The sequence below is a fragment of the Balaenoptera ricei genome, chromosome 7 (genome assembly GCF_028023285.1).
Source record: "Balaenoptera ricei isolate mBalRic1 chromosome 7, mBalRic1.hap2, whole genome shotgun sequence".
In the NCBI taxonomy this organism is placed as follows: domain Eukaryota; kingdom Metazoa; phylum Chordata; class Mammalia; order Artiodactyla; family Balaenopteridae; genus Balaenoptera; species Balaenoptera ricei.
The window spans coordinates 34,615,937-34,632,742 of NC_082645.1; the positions used below are offsets into that span (position 1 = coordinate 34,615,937).

The 16,806-nt window shown below is 36.6% G+C and overlaps 1 protein-coding gene across 1 annotated transcript in view; it reads left to right on the forward strand.

Annotated features, from left to right (window-relative positions):
* Window positions 1–16,806, forward strand: part of ARHGAP15 (Rho GTPase activating protein 15) — a 609,009-nt gene that overhangs the window by 532,997 nt on the left and 59,206 nt on the right. The gene's annotated exons all lie outside the window — the stretch shown is intronic.

Consider the following 16,806-nt stretch of genomic DNA (forward strand, 5'->3'; position numbering starts at 1 on the left):
GGGCAGGGCTGCACTTCCTCAGAACATGCTCCTGCTGTAAAAATTCACAAACCTGGCATTCATACAGGCATCTGTCGCTTGCTCTAATGCCAGTTCATAGTATACATACAAACATCTGCTTCCGTGCACAAAGGGATACAGAGCGCTTGACAGGTCTGTGTTAGCAGGGTTCGCAATGCCAGTTCTTTATGCAAAAACCCTAATGCTTCCCGTCAAGCCATTAGAAGTGATACAATCAGCCCAGGCCCCATTAAGCCATCAGTGTCCACCTGTGATAAAGATGGCCATTTGTTTTCTTAAAGCCCACTTAATGTCTGCTTAACTCAATTTGTCAGGAAATGTAGAACAATTTCCTCACAGCCTGAAATTTGGTAGTGGTTCAAAGTCAAAAGGCCAGGTCTAGTCCTATTCAAATGATATAATAAACAGTCTTCAAATCGAAATCTCCCTTGAGGAGCTTATGTTTACTTAAAAAAAAAAATTATGTTAGCTAGAAAAGAATAACATTTGCATCCTTTATTTTTTTTTTTTAATTTTTAAAGTCCTGGAAGATGTCTACCGGTGAAAAGGGCCATTGCTCGATTATATGAGAAAATAACTTTATTCTCTTTTTTAAATTCAGCCTGAAATTGGTTTTAGGAAGAACAGAAGAGCCTTTGCAAAGCACCAGTCCCTTACTATAGCAATCACTTCCAACCTCTTTAAGGAATCCCACTGTAATATGCCCAAGTATACTTTTTAGTCTAATTCTGTTTAAAACATTCTCCATATTGCTTATATTTCTAGCTATTTGTTGGAGGCTGATATTGCCTTTTTTGTATACCTTAAGAGAGAGAATTAATAGATTTTTTTGAACAATATTTTATTTTGAAAATGATATTAATCAAATCTAGGGGCTGACTTTGCCACCATCCCAATTTACTTTTAAACACATGGCCAATTACATATGCTTAAATATATCTGGCCATCTGGAGGACAGAAAGGAATCAGAAGACATTTCTAAGATTAACCAACAGGGGGCTCTCTTAAATATCCCAGATATACTGACTTCCTACCATCCCAAATTAGTTGTCCATTCAAATCTTAACCCCAATTTTGAAAAGAATTTAAATCAAAATTTTAATTTTTGATTGTCTAACAACTTCTGCATTCAGAATATTTAACTTTTGGTTCCATGTGTTTCTGCTTGGTAAAACTAGGAGCTAACTACTGATGCCAACTCTGAAGAATAATTTCTCAGCTCACTATGCATGCAGGGTGAACTGAAGAACCAAGTCAGTTATCTGGATAATTTAATCAACATGTATTAATTGGGCATCTAATATGTACAGAAAAATTGAGACAAAAGTAAAGTTTAAGGGTTTAAATTACCTGGATATGACCTCATTTCTCAACTTTTCGCTACTAGTAGAGAAAGCTTTAACGAATGTAGTTTCCAAAAGAGAAGAGAAGTTGATATGACTTAAAGGGATAGGTATAGGAATAAAATGTGTGTTTCAATGTAAGCTCTATAGCAGTCTTTTTTTTTTTTTTAACTTAGAAATATCACCATTAAGTCTCATCCTTGAACTAGTGTTGTGTTGATAGGTTTTATTTCCCACGCTTCAGAGGTTCAGTCCAATAGGTGATGTAACTCCCTAAGAAAAGATTTGATTGAGGAAGAATCAGAAATCAGAATGTGGAACTAGAATATATTTACATATATTGCACTGCATAACCCTGGGTCTTTCTTCAAGTTGCAAATATATAATCCTGTGGCATTTTATATTTTCTGTACTCTCCCTGCAAGTACCCTATACCCAATATTTTCATCCATGAAAAGAAAGTATCAAATTCCAACCTTGCTTTCTTGATTCTAGAATTTAGTCACTAAATAAAAGATTAACTGCAACAGAAAAACCTAGAGGAAAGTCCAGTATATTATTTTCCTAGAAATGGTTTGATCTGTGAAAATAGTATATTTTTCTATGGCTTAGAACAACTAAAGGTTCTGTACCAAACACAGAGAATTATTTTTGTTATCAAGATAGCACATACTCATTATAGAAAATTTGTAAAATGCATTTAAAATGGGGAAGAAAGTGATCTATATTCCTGTTACTCAAAGATAACTTATCATGGTTAATATTTTGGTATATTTTTCTACAGTCTTTTTAATTAGCTGTTTAGCAAAGCTATAATTATACGGTATCTAAGCAATTGTACAATTTAAAGTTGTCTCTTTTAACAGATTACAAAAATAATAAATATTTATTGAAACTAACTTGAACAGAAAAGTAAAAAGAAAAAAATTAAAATTACTCTGAATTTCATCATTGTATTTTGTAGATATTTCCTTTTGACCTGTTTGTTCTGCATTTTTTCCCCTGGACTTTTTAAAACATATGCAACATAGGATAATTTGTATATAATACTTATCATTGCTTAATTGTTCCGTCTTTATCACTTTAATTGTTCCCCGACTCAGTTTTTTCAATACAGTTATTATAGGTATAAAGGATGTTTACTAAAGATTCAGGAGTTATACAGTTATTATAGATATAAAGGATGTTTACTAAAGATTCAGTTTTTTCAATACAGTTATTATTGTTTACTAAAGATTCAGGAGTAAACATTCTGCTATTCTCTGAAGCTTTGATTTTTGCGAAGGGAAAACTTTAGTAACTCTCCAGTGCAATGTTCTAATGATGGTGTTTGCTAGCAAATGCCAGAACTGAATAGCATCAGTCACTGTTTTAAATGGGCATTAGAGCTTTCACCTGAACTATGAAGGGTGAAGCCCAAGAAAATCATTTCCTGGAATGAAATGGGAGCCAGAGAGAAATAATTCAATGGAGGCTTCTGAGTTTGGGGTCCAAATAAGTATAAAAAGATACTTAGTTTCATTTATAGTGTCTCTATTCTTGAGTTCTAAATTTTGATTCATCAGTCAGTAGGGCTTACATAATAAACCTTCAAGTAAACTTTTCAAGAAAGCAGTGCTATTATAAATCTTTGCATAGATGAACGTGTCTTTCTGTTATTCTAACATGAAAAAGATGATTGAAGTGTGCACACAGTTTGAAGACCACAGTTTTCCCTCTGAACAACAGATACTGCTTTTACTTCAGAATTTAGTGAGATAAGTCTTAGGAAAGCCTGCATGACTACTTACTTAGTTTTATTTTTGTTCTAATAATTGTAGGATAGTGCTTGATCTTCATCATTACAAAGTTTTGCCAGACTGTATGAAAATAATATATCTACCCAGTGATGTTTTCTTAGAACCTAGCTGTCATTTTTAAAGAGAGAGTTTTTTTCACTCACAGACATTTTCTTTAATTTTGTCTTTGATTATTGAATATTTTTCAAATGTGCTGGTTTCTTCCTCAAGTACACTTACAAGTTGTAGACAATCTCTCAATTCTCTGACTTCCAACATGTCTTCTCCCTATCATTTTTTGTTTCCACATTCTGGGGAAGCTTCTGTAGTTTGTCATCCATATCACTGACCTAATTTTTCTACAATGACAGTTTGGCCTTTAATGTAAAATTTAATTTTGTTTTGCATTTTTAGATTTCACACTGTCATTCCTCACCATCTATCTCCTTATCATCTCATCCTAGTATGTTTTCATCTTATCCAGTTCTCTCCCTATGGCTTGCTGACCCTTTTGATTAGACTCCTTGATATACAAAATTCTGTTGAAAATACTAAGTAGTTTCCTAATTGTCTCATGGTCATTGTGAGAGTTCTGCATTTCTGAGCATTGTTCTCTTACCTGAAATGAGTGTTTTCATAGGTCATGCGTTGTTGGAAATTTTGTTATGTTTACTCATCTCAAAAGGTGGAAATGCGTGCAACATTCTGTGCACATTGCATTTTGCCTTTCACCCTCTGCTTTAGTTTTAGCCTAATCTTTGTCCTGGAGTACCATCCAGTTGACAAATTGATAATCACAGCTCTTATATTTATTCTTTTCTAGCACACTTAATGACGTGTGGCCCTACTATCCTGATGATATTTCTCCCACCATGTTTCTTAACTCACTGGCATTCTAAAAGCTGAAAGACATACGACATTAGAATTCCAAGAATGTGTTCCTAATAGAATTTTGCCAGTCTCCACCTCCCTCCTATGTTTTACATATGGGACTACAATTCCTATGGTGATATGCGCCATCATCTGCCTTCCACTCTCAATTATTATTATTATTATTGTTATTATTATTATTCTGCCTTCCATTCTCAATCTCCTTGGTTATTTTGTGGAAACTGCTATCTCTAAATTGTTGCAGGCAAAAGAGAAGTCTTCATCCATAGTTAGAAGGGCAGAGGACAGGTGAGGAAGGGAAGAAGGAAACGATACTGTTCACAGTACGCAACACTATCAGCTGAGTAGGAAAGGGAGTTTTTGGTTGGCACAGACCTTGAGTCTTTGATTCTGAAATCAGACAGTTGAAGAAAGAGAAGGATGTTTCTATCTGCTCTGAGAAAGGCAGGCTCTCTGGTTCAATAGTTCAATAGCACAAGTGGTCCCACTTGTGCTGGCACTTTCCAGTTAAATTCCATCTGTCTTGAAGGAAATTACTCTTAACTTTTTGTCACCACGTTGCCTGTGAGTCCCTGTTTAAGAATTCTAGTCTTTTTTTCTTTGTCTTCAAGCATATTTAGCGATGAGTTCCAAGAGGTGGTTAGGTGTTGCCAACCAGATGCCATTTTTAAACCAAAAGACAAGATTTGCATCAAGGACATCACATTGAAAGTCTGCATTCAAATTCTCCCTTGGAGTGTGACCTCTGTCTATGACTTCTTCTTTACATTTGCGTCTTTACCTGGAAATGGTAACAGACCTGAGAGGAGGATGTTTATTTTTAGTCTTGCCATTTGCAAGGAAGGCCCTTTGAGCTTCTAAGAAGATGCTTAGTATCACTAAATGAAAATCAATCATTTATCGTAATGATCGATTTTAAAATATTATTTTTCCATTTGGGGGATTTTTTTTCATTGTCTAAACCACACCTTGGTTCTTTTTATAAAAAGAATTTTGGACTTTACACCACAGGGAAAAAAAAATTTCTATTAGCTTGAATTGCGGGTAAGGAGGTGTGCAAATGGCCTCAAGTTATACATTTGCAGAGGAAATATCATCCAGATGCTCAAGTCAGCCTTTTCTTGCCAGACAACTAAGAACCATACCAAAACTGAGTCTAAAATCTTTAACAAAAGAATTCCACAATCACTTACCTTTGAAACGGACATTAATTAAAAGAAACGTATCCCTTGTGATCAGAGTTTAACTACTATTAATCAGGGTTCACCACACAATTAACACTTTGAACTGATTAGCAGATGGAAATCATAGCAAGACATTTTGAGGTTAAAATAGTGAATGGACATATTCTCTTACCCAACTCACTGTCCCTCATCTTTTAAAAGAAAAAAAAAGAAATTAAGCACTCCAGTCATAACGAACTGGGCAGATTTTGTTTTCAGTGAGGTGTTTGCCATTACATATTGCACATAATGTATGGCACTGTTAGGAGGAAAAAATTGGAGTCAAAGTGGCTGGAAAGTTAGGTCTGCTCTGTAGCACTGTGAGATTGTTGACATCTGCCGAGGTTGGAGCGCTCAGTAAGCAGGAAATGGGGTGTCACTCTGAGTGGTAGTTTACCATTATCCTGGCATCCTAATGAAGTGTCTGCAGTGCACAGAGCTTCTGGATGGCATCTTAACGCACGGCTAAGCAAAAGCACTTCTCTCCCTGTCACTGTCATCCATCTGCCTGCACCCTACTGTAGCCAATGGGATGGAACCATGCTACAATGTGCTATAAGCCATTTAGAGTTGCACATTGCATAATCAGTCCCATCAAATATGTTAAAAATGGCTATTATTGGTTATTTTCTTCAAACTCTGGCACCTGGAGTTTGATACATTAAAGTTAAACTTTTCCAAGTGCTGTTTTAGCTATTAATTCCGCATTCCCCTTCCCCCCACTATCTAAATGGGAATGAGTTGCATCCTCATTGTCTTAAGTCCTGTTAATGGACTGAAAGAGTTGTATGAATATTCATTAAAAACTTCACTGTACATCACACTTGGTGAATTTGTCAATTTACAGTGTAATGGAATGGTCATTTTCTTCAAGATAACCGTTTTTAAGAAAAGGACAAAGAATAAATCAACTCAGATCACAGATTGGTTGTTTTCATCTTTGAGCACATTATTTAGTTTGCAGTGATAGTTTGAGGTCTTTTGATAGATTTCTTTAAAGACACAGTGCATTTCACCAAGTACATTTGCAGTTTAAGCTAGTATTGTCAATGTCGGATGATTACATTTGGTGTTTTAACATTACCTCCGATGAAATTCTCATGCAGTAAAGAAGAGTATATCTGTTATGAGGTGGCGTAAGTAGAGCAAGGCGTGTGTGTTATCCTCCCGGAACGTCTAAATAGATCATGTGTGATCCTCCGGCCGTAGCTGCAAAGCAGCTGGATTGTGGTGGCGAGAATTGACGTGGTAAGATGGCCACCAAGTTGAGAAGGCGCTTTCTGTCACAGGCAGGGGCAACAGGAATCTGCTAAATTCAGGGGGTAGGGTGGGGTTAGATAAACAAGAGGGCATAACATAATTCGGTTGCATCAGGAATTTTTTTCGCAGACATTAAAACTATGGTAAACATAACAGCGGGGAGGCTTGTACTGCAGCACAGTGGGAAGCTCAACGCGTCTGCCCGCACCGTGCCTGGTTCAACCACTGCTAGAAGTCTCCGAATTTCATTAGCACTCAACAATTCACCCAGTTCCCCAGAAAAGGAGAAAAAACCCAGGCACCAAAGCCCCTCACTAATTATTGTAAATGCTCCCAGGTTACAGTTTTCGGGGGACAATAATGGCAGAATGATGTTAAACTAGAACGAAAGAGTCATTCTGAAATAAAAAAGAATAAAAGGGCTCGCTTGTTTCTTTATTTGTGTTTGTTTGAAATCAGTGCAGTCTTTCATTCGATGGGTAAGACAGTGTGTTAGAATATTAAACCACCTCTTTACAATGAAATTTTAGATGACCTAACCAAAGTGTGTACAGCTCTTTCTGAGCAGTGAAAGTACAGGTTGGTTTCACGAATGACATCTTCCACTCCACCCCCTGCCCCCAAATTTATGCAAGTTCGTCTCGCAAATCTGTGAAACAGAAATTGTATCCTTTGGAGGAAATTTGTAATAATACAAAAATTAATGTGGAATCAAATGTAGGAAGACTGGCAAACTACTGTAGATTATTGCAAAATACTGCATGTCAAATTCAAGTTTTTATCTCCCCCTCAAAGAATGGAATTATTTGAGAAAAATATTGGCTTTTTCACAGGGAGAGGGGTCTGCTATTAATGCCCGTAAACATTTTAAATGGCACAATTTTTTAATGGAATGATAGGTGTTTATTTTTGCTAAATCCAGGCTTGGGAATCTGGTTTCTTCATTCATATCCCCCCAGCTGCTATCAGCATTACAGCACATCAGCTTTCCTTCATGTGCGGATATTTCTCCAGAACTCATTTGCAAAAAAGTCGAAGCAATATTCAACACCACATCCAAACCTCTTTTAAACACACAAAGAGATAGGAAAACACATCAGAACTAGACCATTGAGAAAATCCTCCTTTCAAATTTACTGTCTGCTTCACATGCTAGTAGAAAATATCCCACAAAGTCCTGTTTGTGATCCATTTGAAACAATCTTGATTTGCTTAAATTGTCACATTCTTCTTGCACATTTCTTCCTAAATGCAAAGATGGCAAAGAATTCTCCTCCCTCTTCATTATAAAAGTGCAGAATTTCTGGTTTGTTTATTCCTAGTGGAACACTTGAGAAAGAAGAAAATATATAAATATCTCCTTCGGAAGATTAGTTGTCTCAATCTTTTTAAAAGAGAGTATTTGTTCATTTCTTCCCCATGGTAAACAATTTGGGCTTTTCATTGTAATTTTCCATGGTCAAATTAATGCATTTCACTTTACTGTCTTGGTCCCATGGTTCCAAAACATCGTACTTTTTAATATCCTTATTTCTTCTATATATATTAATGTATGTCATTTAGGACATAGATAGGGATAGAACCTAAGCTCCTTTTTAAACAAATTTGTTGGCAGAACCTTCTACTTCATTGTAACTTACTGAACAGAATCTGGAAAAACTCACAATCGAACAAAGTAAACTACATCGTACTCCTTATGAGAACACATTTCCAAGCAAAGGATTTCAGGCAACAAATGGCATACCTGTTTTGAGTATTTCAAATCAAGCATCAGAAGTTTCATCTAATCTACTGGTAAATATTCTATTGACAAGGTCAAGAACAGAGAAAACTCCGGCCCCCAAGACAGAAGAGAGAATAAGCATTAAAAAAAGTGGACAGTTTATCAACTTCAATTTCTAAAGGACTGTGCAGTCCCTTTACAGGATGTAGAGGAAAGTCCCCGAACTCTACTGAAAGTATGTCCATATGTATGTGATTCTTCAAAGATTATGTTAAGGATGTTAATGAAAAAAATGGCTAATAATTTCAAGAAACCGTAAAGAAAGAGAGAGAGAGGGAGAGGAAAGCAAGCTGTGGCAAAAAAACCTGGGCTCAGCAGCTTTCTGGGGGAAATGGTGAAATGTGACTATGTGATTTACAATGAGAAAAGGTATCTACAACATACAATTTTCTACCTAGCTGCAAATAATAATTCATAGTGATGTCCCTTCCAGATAAAAGACCTTTGCTATGTAGGACCCATGTGGTAAAATGATCATGATAAATGTCAGACCAGTGCAGGTAACGGCTTTACAAACCATTAAGATTAGCTGGCTCTTTTTTCCGATGATAACGGTAAGCATGCTGTGACTCTATGTGGTAATAATATCTCAGTCCTGATAAATGCCAGAGCCAGGCAGAGGTGTTTATCATTCCCAGTTCAGAAATGCTGACTAAAGTTACCACGTGTTGCCTGTTTTTCTTCTTTTACAATGCTCTCACAATTAAAAAAAAAAAAAAAAAAAAAAGCTGAATCATACAATTATTTTATTCCCCATTTCTTAAAGGAGTTTGATGCTTGTGCTATTAAGTCTCCCCTGCTCTTAATGCCACTGTGCAGCCATGTCGAATGAACTGGCTGGAGAAAGAGTTCGCCTCATACTAACCACTACCTCCTCTTGAGAGGTGTTTTGTTCCAAATGAATAGTTATGGATAAAGTTGAATATGCTTCTTCAAAAAATATTTTTAACCCAAAAGACAGGGGAAAATATTTCTTCGTTCACCTTTTTCTTAATTGTGTGACAGATCCTAGTTGTTTTCAAGTGTGATTTTTTTAATCCCCTATAAATTTAATTTGTCTACCAGTGGAAAGAGGTAGACACATTAAAACTTTAAATCTAGAAAAGTATTTGTAGGATTGCCACCCTCATGAAAATGTACAAAGATAATGCTTAATGTAAATAGCTACTTGAGTATTTGAAAAGAATTACTCGTTTATGGTTAGAAAGATGTCAAATGTCTCAAAACGATAAGCCTCTTTTTTTTTTTTAAGGCTTGTAAAACCAGATATGCACGGATAAATATAGTTTAAAGAAAATTCTCAAAGGAGAACTAAATCAACTAGTGAGCTTTATTTTCTGAGCACACACTCTCACCTGAGGATGAATTAGTATCATTTGTAAGTTACAGAAATGTACTTGGCCACCATGACACTTCCAAAATTACTTTGAAAACAAGAAATTTTAGGGAGGATACTACGATCATGCTTTTCCTGTGAAGACTGCTGCCATTACCTTACTCTTTGATTCAGACAAAGAGCGGCATTGCTGCAAAACTGAGGAAATTTGTTTTAAGAGACAGTTCCAGGTTGGTGAATTTTAGAAAATGTTATCATCCCCAAATTGATTGCACCAAAGCAATAATCCAAGTTATTAAAAGTTACTTAGAGCCTAAAACTTGAATACGTTTTCTAAACTTGCCCCCAGTGTGAGGTCAATACACCAGAAGTCCCTAGGATAACATAGATACAGTTACATGAGAAAGAAAAGGTGATTAAATTACTTTCTTGAATGTATTTGGGGACATACAAAGAAGTTAAGAATAATGATTCGAAGACCTTCAGAAATCGATTAGAAAAAATTTTACATTTGTGACTTGGTATTAATTGCATTTCTCAATTATTTTGAATTTTTTGGTATAGTGAACTAACACCCAAGAAGCATTTTGAGTTTAACAATTATCTTAGAGGATTCCTTCAGTCAAAAGAAAGATACAAACTCCACTGATAACTATATAATGATATGTCTTACGTTTAAACATCTCTGGGACATATTTTGTATCTTATCCGCCCCTCTAGGCTGTAAAATGACAGTAGATAGGGATCAACTTTGTGTTTGCCACACGCTGCACGTTGGTCTTAATAAACATTTTTTTCTTCAACCGTGTGTACATATATATGTTTAATACTCTAAAAATTATTTAACAAAAAGGTATTTTTTTCTTTTCAATAATTTTCTAGTTGGTATTGCCAGAGACTAGGAGTAGAGGTGAAAAGAAACAGAAGTTGGCCTTAACAAAACTAAGTTTGCCCCTAACAGCATGCTGTAGATGGCCTAGCTCCTCCTGCACAAGGACCAGAAATGGCCTCTGGAAATGATGCTAAACTGGCCAGGATGCTGAAACTTTCCTCACAGGTTGAGGAATCCATGGACTTATGTCGATCAGTTGGCCAGAGAATTTTTGTTACTGACATTCATTAGCTATGGAGAGTTATTTTTAAAATTCTTCCTAAAAGGGAAAAATTGTTCAAAAATCAGACAGCACATTAATATCTCCTGGAAGTAGAAACAAAGAATACAACAGAAATCTGGGGTACCAGTGAGGGGATTAGATCTAATACGCAGGTGATCCCTACTAGAGAAAGTAGATTCAGTTCCTGCTGCATCTTTCCTGCCCTGTGTTCTCAAGTTGAACTGTCTTGACATAGATTATCAGCACCTAAAATCAAACTTACCAGGTAACTGCAGACATTAAGAATGTGTCTTCCTTTTAACTAAATATAAAAAATGGCTCTTCAGTTTGGAGGGGGCGAGGGGAGCAGAATCTTGAAAAATTGCAAATTGCCAGCTCCAGGTTAGCCTGAAGTCCATTGTTCTTCCTTTTTATGATGCAGTGGCACGTCTATTTATAATACACTATGTCTACTTATGAATTAGAACCAAACACTCTTTCATAATGGACAGCATTCTAAGTATTTATGGCTTCATATGATTTGGGAAATGGCCTTGAACTATGAACAATCATGTGTCAGGGCAGATAGGATGATTCAAAAGAAAGATTTTAATGGGAAGGGTACTTACATTCAATAAGCACTTATAATATGTGCATTTATGTACATTGAAACATTTAATTCTACAAATGGGTTGTGTGTGTGTGTGTTTAAATGAGGAACTGGAAGCATCAAAAGTTCCAGCAACTTGTCCCAAATCATAACTGCAGAGCAAGAATTCCAACCTAGTTCTTTCAGACTCCTTCATGATATACCACTTCTCTTAATTCATAACAGGGATTTAAAGCCTCTACTTGCATCCATTTGTAAGTCTTGAATTTGCTCCCCTCCCCACAGTGTTCCTCCCTGAAGTCAATGTAAATTATTTAAAGAAAGTTATCAAGCGATTGTTGTCATGCCTTGGATGATTCCTCAACACCCAATTCAAATTTTATAATTAAAAATCATGTCCTCAAAGATTTGCGTCCAGTTGTATGGTACACTAAAAAAATAAAATGTTCTCTGAAGATAATCATTCCTCCTATAAGCCGGGACAGTCTCTGAATTCTGAAATGGTGATGATACAAAGAATAGAAAGTGAATAGAAACTAAACTGCTTTCTTCCAAATATAGCCCTGACGTATAAGTGACTACCATTTTTTTCATACAGGATGCACTATACATTCCAGAGTAACTTTCAGAAGCAGAACAGCTGTGATATTGCTGACCTCCTCAAAACAAAGGGGTACAGTTGTCCTTTAAGAATTACAAATAGAAAGAATAGTACTACTGATACATTGGTTACTGGGAGAATCTGGTCTTTTCTTCCCCTGGGTGAACCTACATAACAAAGCAGAATTAATTTTGAAATATGATTTAACATGTGACTATAAATAAGTTAAGAATAATAAATGCATAGATGATAAGGCCGGAAAAGTGTCCAGGGGTCGTGAGGTCCAGGGTTTTGCACTGCACAGAACTCTTTCCATCGTTGTATAACTTTCTCTTATCTCTGCAAAAAAAGGCATTCGGTTGTAAATGTCCTTGTTTTAGTAGCAACATTTCATGCAGATAAATGCAAATGCATCATAAACCATATTTTTGAAAATGTGTCCTCAAAACCATGAATCAGGGGAAAACTATAAAGCCACATCCTTACCATAACATTAAAGGCTATTTCACATCGTGTAGGAGCTGTTACTTCTCTAACTAGCCTGGAGTTGTTTTTGAAGAAGTTCATTTACAAAAGAGTTTGATGTAGTTTGAGAATATGGGGCCAGGTGAGTGAGGAATAGGCATTAGTAAACAACAGTTTACTATTTCAATATGTACATGTACACTATGCATATTTTTACATAGACATTTTTGCTACTATTGTGTAGCAAGAATGAAGCACTACAGAAGATTTTGTATGCAATGTGGGTTCACAGCTCAGAGATTGGAGAGGCTATTGGGATCTGGGTGGGAACTAAAATGGACGTATTAGAGAACATAGAGTAGATACAAACATAAATCATAAGGGAATGAAGGTAGGAGCAAATGTGAGTGAAAAAGGAAAGAATCATGGAGTTTTTCTTTAATTACTGGCAAGATTTTGTATAAGTCTCTTAGTATACAGTTTACCTAAGAGGTTCTCTAATTCTCCATATAGAAAAGGTTCATTTCCCCCCTTTTAGACATAATGTAAAAGAGTCAGAGATATCTCAAAGTCTTCTCAAAACTCTCAATACTTCACGATAATGAGAAACCATATGCTGAAGGAGAAAATATTAATAGAAAATGCTGTCTTTCAGATGCTCACTGAATCAGTTGAAGACAGTTGACGCATCTTTAGTAAACTGTGGCTGAATCTTAGCTCATTAACCACTCCTGTATTATGTATGCTGATTCCAGCTCCTAATATGACACATCAATAAACCAGATCAGAAAAGGTGTCATTTTGATTCTAATGTATCCAATTGTATTTTTAGATGTTCCTCTACTTAGAAGTATTTGTGTTATTTCCTGATTTTACAAGCTATGGAAGAGTGGGTATGGTATTGATTTGAAGGGGGAACCACTGCTTTCCTATAACCTTTTCAAAGATTTTGTTCTGATTATGTTGTAAGAGCAATAAATTGCTCCTCCTTGATAATATTTCAGCCCTCTCCAAGCCATTGTCCAGTACCCCCTCCACTACTTAAGTGTAACTCAGCCGCAAATATGTATATACCACCATTCATTCCAGTTCCTCAATTATGTGTGAAAGCAGAGGAAGAGGGGGAAAATGTTTCTATAAAGTATTCTTCGTGTAGGATGTTTCTTACAAGCAGATATGGGAACCACCATGTACTTTTATAAGAATTCTTGCATGGAACTGAGCTGCTAATCAAGCAGATCATCAGTCTCTCTGCCCACCACAAGTTATTTAGTGTGTTGTACAATGTCAGGCTACCATAGCAAGTGTATCGTCACCAACTGGCACCAACTCAGTTCAAGTATTAGGAACTACATTTTGAACGCTCACTGCAACCAGGTAGTATGCTCATTGCTGATGATAAAAGGTGAACCATACCCAGCATGGGCCTCAAAAAAGGTGGGGGTGGTGAACATTTATGGAGTACCTACTTTTTACTAGTCATTGTTAGGTTCATTACATACTATCTTGTTCAATCCATAAAACTGGCCTCAGACATTTTTCAAAGAAAATAAGAAACTTGTCCAAGACCACACAGCTCATAAAAAGCTGTTACAGAATTCAAACCAAGGTCTGTCTGTTCCAATCTGTGTTCATGTCTTTCCTTTGTTCACTAATTCTTTCTTTATTCATTTAACCCACTGTATACCAGTATAAGAGCTGCCTCAGTTTATGGGAAAATTCTCAGTTTAATGGGAAAAATTGAAAGGCATTCAAGCCATGAAAGTATCATGCAGAATGTTATCTACATAGAATGTCCTAAGTGCAATGGAACATAGAAGAGGGACTTTGTCTAGGGAAGGTCATAATTCTTTTACCTAATGGTTAAACAGACAAAGTAAAGTTTTAATTCCTGCCCAGGCACCATAGCAGTGACCTTGCACATTCAAGTATTTCCAATTAAGCAACGCCAGCCTTTCTTAAACCTACCCTGACTGGGGCATATTTCCCTAAAACTGAGGTTTGCTGGATATAGCCATTTAGACCACTCTCCATTTATTGTCTGTCAGGCTTAGATTATGGCCGCTACTCCTATAGTCCTCAATGTCAACAGATTCCTTTTTTGGAGACTCTGACATTGACCTAATCATAACCATGGCCAGAGACTTCAGTGAACTTAGAAAGGTGTCCTCTCCTTCCTTTCCCTCCTCTCCCTTCCTCACCTCTCCTAATTTCATCTTAATTGCTTGAATCAAGTAGTTCAGCAGATCCTTAGGTAAATTAAACTACTAGCATCCTGCCAAACTATGCAGAATGTACCCATCTCATAAATATATAAATGTATGTATATGTACATGTTTATGTATATGATCATTGGTGTGTTGCATTAGCTTCAGATGGCTAGATACAGGGTATCCAAGTATCCCTAAGTGCTCTGTCCTGAACATACTGTACCACTTTTCCTCTCATCTTCATTGACTTGTTTCCCTTCTTTTTCTGAGTTTCTCATATCCTATAGGCTCCAACTGGTCCTGTGAAGCATCACATTGTCTTACCATCATTAAGCTACAAGGTGGCTTTCTACCCTTTGGCAGAAAGATTAGATCTGCTGTCTGCTGTGATGTTGCAACTGGCTTTTCTGTTTTTCTCTCTCTTTTTCTCTCCCCTTTGTCTCTTTCATTTGCAGTTGTCCAATCCATATTATGCTGGAATTCTTCTAAGAGTAAGTGCAGTTTTGAAAGCTCAGACTGTGGGAGGCATTATTTATAGGCCTCTGTGGTTTCAGGAAGAAGAAGAAGCGCTTCCAAGCAGAGTTCTACTAGGAAGACTGCCCCCACCCTACTTTAGCCAAATACTATCTTCTGCAGGATATTTTCCTGTAATTCCTTATAAAAAGTTTCTTTTGCAAGAGTGTATTTAAAAAAGAGGAAAACAAAACACGCTGCCAGTTTCTACACTAACTCTTTCTTGCCCCACTCTATAAAGTTTATATACCTAATAACAGGTGATTATGAACTGGGCTTTTGGAAGCACATTGTATTAGGAAGTACGTTTGGTTTAGTATCAGAGACCCACCTTCAAAGGCTTCAGTACACAAGGACTTATTATGTTAAAGAAACTCAGAGACCAACAGTGTAGGACTGGTCTGACTGCTCCGCAGATTCAGGGAAGCTCTTTATACTGTGTGTCCCACTCTGCATAGCCTCAGTTCTCAAGGTCATCGCATGGCACAGCCATGCCGTCTACATTCTGAGGAGCAGAAAGTCCAAAGGACCACAAAGATAAATTAGCCCCCTGCACACAGCCTCCCCGGAAGTCCCGCATAATACTTTGCCGTCTCATTGGCTGGACTCTGTCATACGGTCATTCCAGCTGCCAAGCAAGGAAGCTAGGATAAAGGATGTGGCCATCCCTTCAACAGCGGGATTGTCTAGCTAAAGAAGAAGAGAATGGATATTGGGTGGGTGCGTGCCTTACATATTATTCTCTTATCTATCATCTTTTCCAGCAGTGGCCTCTTTAGAATCATCAGGAGCTCTGTGCTAGAAGTTAAAGTATAGAAAGGAAAGGCACCTGAGTCAGTGTATCTAAAGAGTTTAAGTTTGAGAAGTAATTATAATTCTGGGCCCTGGTTAAAACTATGGTAAGATAAATTCTCTAGTATACTAAGTAACTCAGTTCTTCTTATGCCACCCATGCCCAGAAAGGCAAAAAGAAACAAAATGAAGGAAAACAACCAATGTGGTATGTAGTTTTGAACAACTTCCTATTTTTTTAAATATATATGACCAAAAAATTAAAAATCAATAAAAAATACAAATAAAACAAAATGTATATGAATAAGTATTATGCTTTCAAATTTATTTGCACTTTTTTGTTGTACAGCAAAAGCAAAATGTATTAGGGAGAAAAGATAACATAGAACTAATTTTAAAAATTCTTTACTTCTCCACAAAATCAAGCAAAATAATAGAATATTGGTAATTGAATCAGAATGTATGTCCTTGTATGTTTGTTTTACATTGTTGCTGTAACAAATTATCACAAACTCAGTGGCTTCAAACCATAAGAATTTATTATCTTACGTTCCTGAAGGCCAGAACTGTGAAGTCAGTTTCACTGGGCAAAAATCAAGGTGCTGGCAGGCCTGTGTCCCTTCTGGAGGCTCTCTTTCCTCAGCTTTTCTGGTTTTTAGAGGCTGTCTTTACTCCTTGGCCAATGGTCCTTTATCACATAGCCAAATCTCCTTTTGTTTTCATTGTCATATCCCCTCTCTCTCCGACTCTGACCCTCCTGCTTCCCTCTTAGCCACCTTTGTGATTACATTGGGCCTTCCAGATAATCCAGAATAATCTCCCCATCTCAGAATCCCTAATTTAACCCCATTTGCAAAGTCTCTTTTTCCATGGAAGGTAACATTCA